This window comes from Colobus angolensis, unplaced genomic scaffold (assembly GCF_000951035.1).
Source record: "Colobus angolensis palliatus isolate OR3802 unplaced genomic scaffold, Cang.pa_1.0 Scaffold11, whole genome shotgun sequence".
In the NCBI taxonomy this organism is placed as follows: Eukaryota; Metazoa; Chordata; class Mammalia; order Primates; family Cercopithecidae; genus Colobus; species Colobus angolensis.
The window spans coordinates 12,940,363-12,947,320 of NW_012112030.1; the positions used below are offsets into that span (position 1 = coordinate 12,940,363).

The 6,958-nt window shown below is 39.6% G+C and overlaps 2 pseudogenes; both read left to right on the forward strand.

Annotated features, from left to right (window-relative positions):
• Nucleotides 1–3,607: 3,607 nt before the first annotated feature.
• LOC105521479 lies at nucleotides 3,608–4,494 on the forward strand (annotated as a pseudogene).
• Nucleotides 4,495–5,218: 724 nt separating this feature from the next.
• On the forward strand, nucleotides 5,219–6,599 carry LOC105521486 (annotated as a pseudogene).
• The last annotated feature ends 359 nt before the right edge of the window (nucleotides 6,600–6,958 follow it).

A 6,958-nucleotide genomic window follows, 5' to 3' on the forward strand; every position in this document is an offset into this window, starting at 1 on the left:
TTCATAATTACCTACTGAATGTAAATAGATTGAGCTCATAATCCTACAGGTTTATGACATAGATTTCCTCCTCATTAGAGATTTAGGATGAAATCCCTAAGGTCTGTATCTGGCTCTGACTAGATATAGAGGAACAATCTTCTAACTAAAGATTGTTTCTCATGTAATGCTTCTTAATGTCCAAAATGTGGAGAAAAATTTTAAGACACATTAAAATAGCCTTTATGTCTGTATCTCTGACCAGATAGAGACCTTAGGGATTTCATCCTAAATCTCTAATGAAGAGGAAATCTATTTCATAAACACAGAGCCATTGACTCCACTGAGCTGTTTTTGCTTCAGCATTGACTCATGGCATTAGTGAGATTCTGTTCAGTTTCTGAAAATTGTGGATTTCTAAGTATTTATTAGGGAGTAGAGTCTTCCATGTTAGTCCAGTGTCCCTTATAGTGTAGAAATCTATTTAATCTCCTTAGGTCTATGTTTATAGATCTGGAAAATGGAGATAAGAACCCCTAATGTACTGAATGTTCATGAAAGCAGTTTATATTAACATATATTAACGACTTAGCATATTTTCTGGTGAATCATAAATATTCAGTAAATATGAATCATTAATATAATTCTAAAAAACATCTGTTTAAATTATGACATATGAAGCTATCAAAACTCAGCATTTAAAGCAATTTGAAATTATTCACATTTTACATTTTTTCTAACAAAAGATTGTTTCTCATGTAATGTTTCTTAACATCCAAAATGTGGAGAAAAATTCTGAGACACATTAAAATCACCTTTATGTTATTTGCTTTTGCCTAATTTTTCTAACACATGTTGAATTTCCTGCAAGTGGCATTATGTTTTGGGTTACTGTCTGAGCTTTGCAATTTTGTACAAAGATTTCATTCAAAAAAGGGCTACAGTGTTGTATTCTGCTGGAAGCATTTTTCAGTAAATGTATTTTTAATTTTTCTTATACAACATTGATATCTAATGAATGGATTTTCAAATATTATAATTACAAGAGACAGGCAGTTAGGTCTGAGGGCAAAGAACGTGTAATTCAGAACTTCTGATAGTTTCTGATAAGCCAGTTGAAGGTATCTGTAAATCTATGTATATATTATATTAATTTTATTGATTAAAATCATTATAAATTATTTGAAGGATGAACATGGAGTCTTTGCTCTTAGAGGAATTAGAGAACGAAAAGAAGAAAGAACAGTGAAGAGAGAGAGAGAAAGAGAAAAAAGGTGAATCCATTGAGTTAAATTAGTAAATAATTAAGAGTGGTTAAAACAACAATGTTCACACATTTTTAATTTAAGACTGTTCGATCCTTTTAAAATTCATTTGAATCTGCAATTATTTAAACTGTGAGCTGTGCACTGAAGAGAGAGTAAAACTATAGATTTTAAGATTGTAGCTGGAGGTAATATATAAATCCAATTGATCAGTCTGGCAGAGAATTGATGCCACAATTTGTACCCAGTGGCATTTTCTCTCTCTTACTCAACTGGCTTTAGAACATTATCAGAAAGTCAATATGATACGCCAATATAGTGATATATGTTCAGTCATAAGTCCCTTGTTCAGATTAAAACTTAGGCACTCACATTGTGGATAATAATGGACAGACAGCCTGACTCCATGTAACTCTGTGTCTCTCAGAGAGAACTTGACTTAACTTTACTGCAGGTTACCATACAGTTTTTAGTGTTCCCCAGAGACAGTCAAACCAGTAACAAAGGACGTCTGTCTCTTCAGGACAAAAAAAATAGAGAGAAAGGATAATATATACCCAGAGCTACAGTCTGACTGCAGAGCATTCTCTAGCAGCTTCCTGTCTCCAGCGGCCTTTCCTGATGTTCTGATCAAGTTACCTTTAAAATTCACTCTTGATTTCATGTTTTGATTCTCTTTCTCTTTTAATTTATTAATGCGTTTACTACCTCAGCATTATCTTTACAGCTCATTCCCTTCCAAGCTTACTCATTCCCATAAAACTATTGAGAAAGTTTTACTGTCTTTCAATTCCTTGTATTGTAATTTAATTCTGAAGGTTGTTTTATGTCACAAAGGTTTTTATTTTCTTAACGGTGCAAAGCTCTGTGAGAGGACCCCTGTACCATGTATTTTATCTTCAGCAAATATGTTCAACTTTCTAGCATGTTTCAGGCGGAGTATTTAACTAATGTTCAGTACTATTTTCGGAAGTTGTGATTTCATAAACTGTTATGCAGTACATTTATCACAGCTCCCATGTCAGCTTGCTTAAGGTAACATTCTATAGCATGTGGTGCTTATCAGGTCTACAATGAAGATGACAATTATTTCTGCAATAAATTGTTGAGGCACAACTAGTCCAGATATTTATCTGTAATCATTCATTTAGGATTTCTTTAATTTTGGACATTAGACAGGCAACATAATGCTTAATTATAGAATAAAAATTTTATTCAGTTTACTGTGTAGTTAAGTTTTGCATAGTTACTCATTTGTACGTTTCATTTTAAAACATGTGCTGAATGCCTTTTATGTAATCAGGCTCTTGCACTGTGTGCTAGAATGCAGCTGGGGAATGAAGACACATGGGATGTATGCCCACGTGTGGGAAACACTTAGTTCGCAAACATAAATAAATGAAGATGAATGTTGTGGAGAATGGTAAGTGGGGATAAATGTATGGACTGGGATAGGGTAGAAAACATAGAGTGGTCATGAAAGACATCCCTGAAAAAGTGATATTTGAGTAGAGACAAGAAGGAAGTAAAGATGTGAACTGTGTGGACATGTGGGAAAATGGCATTCCAGACAGAAAGAAAACCATCTACAAGTCCTGGAAGTTGGGACATGGTGCAGGTTCAAGGAAGAGCAGAGAAACTGGTGTATCAGGAACAGAGGGGAAAGACGGGTGCATCTTTAGGTCTGACTCACCTGAGCTGTGGATTCTTGTGCAGATGATTTATTAAGAAGCTGATAAGGAGGAGGGGGAAGCAGAAAACCTAAACAAAAGTGCAAGTTCAGGTGAAATCAATGCCTCATCCTAATTCTTTGCGTGTTCTGTAATATAAATTACATTGCAAAGTCTGTACCGCTTTAAGGTAAGAGAGCTGGACATTCACACTTCTGCAGCAGTCAGGCGCTGGCACTTCTGAAAACAAGGTAGTCCTCTGAAGAAGGTCCTAAGTGCAAAGCACACAGAAGCTGTGAGAATGGGTACGTAGAAGCCGAAATAATTTCCCAGGAGATAAGAGAGAACAGGGAATGAGAATACCAATGCTCATTAATATTCAGCCTCCTTTGCATTTAGATGTAGCCAATATATTTATGTTGTAAGTAGATTCCTTTGGTTACAATGAAAATAAAAGAGCACAGGAGAATAAGTGATAAATCAACCAGACCAGTTAGGATGCTATTGCAATATTCTTGGAAAGAAAAACTGGTAAGACTAGAACGGTGAGATATGAAAACAGAACTAACTTTTTCGGAACAGGTTGCTGGCAGAGCGCAACCTCTTAGAGGCAACCTCTTAGAGGCAGAGCAACTACCTCTAAAGATGCTGCGTCGCGCCACTGTAGTGGCTTCTTCCTCCTCCTTTCTCTTCCTTCACTGTCGCCTCCCAACTCTAGTCAGCCTCCCGCAGGCCGTCTCCTTAACACAGAACACCATGCCTTCAATTAAGTTGCAGAGTTCTGGTGGAGAGAGATTTGAAGTTGATGTGGAAATTGTCAAGCAATCTGTGACTATCAAGACCATGTTGGAAGATTTGGGAATGCATGATGAAGGAGATGATGACCCGGTTCCTCTACGGAATGCTAATGCAGCAATATTTCAAAAGGTCATTTAGTGGCGCACCCACCACAAGGATGACCCTCCTCCCAAAGATGATGAGGACAAAGAAAAGCGAACAGTTTGGGACCAAGAATTCCTGAAAGTTGACCAAGGAACACTTTTTGAACTCATTGTGGCTGCAAACTACTTAGACTTCAAAGGTTTGCTTGATGTTACTTGCAAGAGTGTTGCCAATATGGTCAAGAGGAAAACTCCTGAAGAGATTCGCAAGACCTTCAATATCAAAAATGACCTTCCTGGGCTCTGTGCGGTGGCTCACGCTTGTAATCCCAGCACTTTGGGAGGCCAAGACAGGCGGATCACGAGGTCAGGAGATCGAGACCATCCTGGCTAACACGGTGAAACTCCATCTCTACTAAAAAAATACAAAAAAATTAGCCGGGCGCGGTGGCGGGCGCCTGTAGTCCCAGCTACTCCGGAGGCTGAGGCAGGAGAATAGAGTGAACCTGGGAGGCGGAGTTTGCAGTGAGCCGAGATCGCACCACTGCGCTCCAGCCTGGGCGACAGAGCAAGACTCCATCTAAAAAAAAAAAAAAAAAACAAAATTGCTTTACTGAAGAGGGGGGAGCCCAGGTACGCAAAGAGAACCAGTGATGTGAAGAGAAGTGGAATGTTATGCCTGACTCTGTAACACTGTAAGGATTGTTCCAAATACTAGTTGCCCTGCTCTGTTGATAATTGTTAATATTAGACAAACAGTAGACAAATGCAGCCGCAAGTCAATTGTATTAGCAGAATATTGTCCTCATTGCATGTGTAGTTTGAGTACAGATTCCAAACCGATGGCTGAGTTTCTTCTAGTATGATCAAAAGTTTCTTTTTCCTTTGCTCTGAATAAAACTGAACCGTAGGTTCTCTATAGGTGGAATTTTGGCCTTTCCCCCTTTTTTTGTAAAGCAATGTCTGCCTGGTTTATTGTCCTGTTAGCTTAGTGACCTTTTAAAAGTTGGCACTATAAATAAATCAACTTGCAAAAAAAATTTTCTGTACTAGAATTAACAAAATGTTATCTGTATTCATGAGTTGAAAACTGGAAAAAGGCTTCTTGAAGTAACTGTTCTGAGTGGAGTTACTAGAATGTCTTCCAGCCTCCTGCAGTCAAGGAGTACCACTGTAATGATTAACCTGTTTGTAGGAGGGCTCCCTTCATTGCATCTGAGGACTTGTTTTCTTTTTCTTTAATTTTATTTTGAATCCTCTTAGCTTTCAATATATTGCCTAGAGACTCAGTTACTACCCAGTTTACTGGTTTTTGGGAGAAATGTAACTGGACAGTTTGTTAGCTTTTCAATTAAAAAGACACTTAACCCATGGACAAAAAAAGAGAGAGAGAGAGGAGAGAAAACTACCTCTAAACGCCAAAATGGGAAAGGAAAAGACGAATATCAACGTTGTCATAATTGGACACTTAGGTTCAGGCAAGTCCACTACTTCTGGCCATCTGATCTACAAATGCATTGGCATCGACAAAAGAACCATTCGAACATTTGAGAAGGAGGCTGCTGAGATGGGAAAGTGCTCCTTCAAGTAGGCCTGGGTCTTAGATAAACTGAAAGTTGAGCGTGAACGTGGTATCACCATCGGTATCTCCCTGTAGAAATATGAGATCAGTAAGTACTACATGAGTATCACTGATGGCCCAGGACACAGAGACTTCATCAAAAACATGGTTACAGGGACATCTCAGGCTGACTCCTGATTGTTGCTGCTGGTGTTGGTGAATTTGAAGCCAGTATCTCCAAGAAGGACAGACCTAGGAGCATGCCCTTCTGGCTTACACACTGGGGGTGAAACAACTCATTGTTAGTGTTAACCAAATAGATTCCACTGAGCCACCCTATAGCCAGAAGAGGTGAGGAAATTGTTAAGGAAGTCAGCACTTAATGTTATGAAAATTGGCTGCAACCTTGACACAGTAGAATTTGTGCCAATTTCTGGTTGGAATGGTGACTACATGCTGGAGCCAAGTGCTAACATGCCTTGGTTCAAGGGATGGAAAACCACCCGTAAGGATGGCAATACCAGTGGAACCATGCTGCTTGGTGCTCTGGACTGCATCCTGCCACCAACTCGTCCAACTAACAAGCCCCTTCGCCTGCCTCTCCAGGATGTCTACAAAAAGTGGTGGTATTGGTACTGTTCCTGTTGGCTGAGTAGAGACTGGTGTTCTCAAACCCGGTATGGTGCTCCAGTCAATGTGACAACTGAAGTAATCTATTGAAATACACCATGAAACTTTGAGTGAAACTCTTCCTAGGGACATTGTGGGCTTCAATGTCAAGAATGTGTCTGTCAAGAATGTTCGTCATGGCAATGATGCTGGTGACAGCAAAAACGACCCACTAATGGAAGCAGCTGGCTTCACTGCTCAGGTGATTATCCTGAACCATCCAGGCCAAATAAGTGCTGGCTATGCCCCTGTATTGGACTGCCACATGGCTCACATTGCATGTAAGTTTGCTGAGCTGAAGGAAAAGATTGATCGCCATTCTGGTAAAAAGCTGGAAGATGGCCCTAAATTCTTGAAGTCTGGTGATGCTACCATAGTTTATATGGTTCCTGGCAAGCCCATGTGTGTAGAGAGCTTCTCAGACTATCCACCTCTGGGTCACTTTGCTGTTTGTCATATGAGACAGACAGTTGCCATGGGTATCATGAAAGCAGTGGACAAGAAGGCTGCTGGAGCTGGCAAGGTCACCAAGTCTGCCCAGAAAACTCAGAAGGCTAGTGAATATTATCCCTAGTACCTGTCACCCCAGTTTTAATCAGTGGTGAAAGAACTATCTCAGAACTTTTTGTTTCCATTGGCCATTTAAGTTTAATAGTAAAAGAACGGTTAATGATTACAATGCATTGTAAAACCTTCAGAAGGAGAGCAGAATGTTTTGTGGACCACGTGTGTATGTGTGTGTGTGTGTGTGTGTGTGGCAGGTTTAAGTTCTTAGTATTTAAAATCAGTACTTTTTTGTTTTTTTGAGACAGAGTCTCACTCTGTTGCCCAGGCTGGAGTGTAATGGCATGATCTCTAGCTCACTGCAACCTCCACCTCCCAGGTTCAAGTGATTCTCCCACCTCAGCCTCCTGAGTAGCTGGGATTACAGGT